Here is a 216-nt window from a genome sequence, read left to right as displayed (position 1 = left end):
TGAGAGATAGAGGCCATAAACACACACTTTCCATTTCCCTAATGGAGAGTGCACCATCACACTAGAAGATGTTGCATACCAGCTTGGAATTCCTATTGATGGAAAAGCTGTTACTGGAGACACAAGTTTGGATTGGGGAGATCTTTGCCAACAGTTGTTAGGTGTTACCCCATCAGATAAACAAATAATGGGGCAAAGGGTATTACTTTCTTGGCT

The sequence above is a fragment of the Lupinus angustifolius genome, chromosome LG08 (assembly GCF_001865875.1).
Source record: "Lupinus angustifolius cultivar Tanjil chromosome LG08, LupAngTanjil_v1.0, whole genome shotgun sequence".
NCBI lineage: Eukaryota > Viridiplantae > Streptophyta > Magnoliopsida > Fabales > Fabaceae > Lupinus > Lupinus angustifolius.
This window is presented reverse-complemented; position numbering follows the sequence as displayed.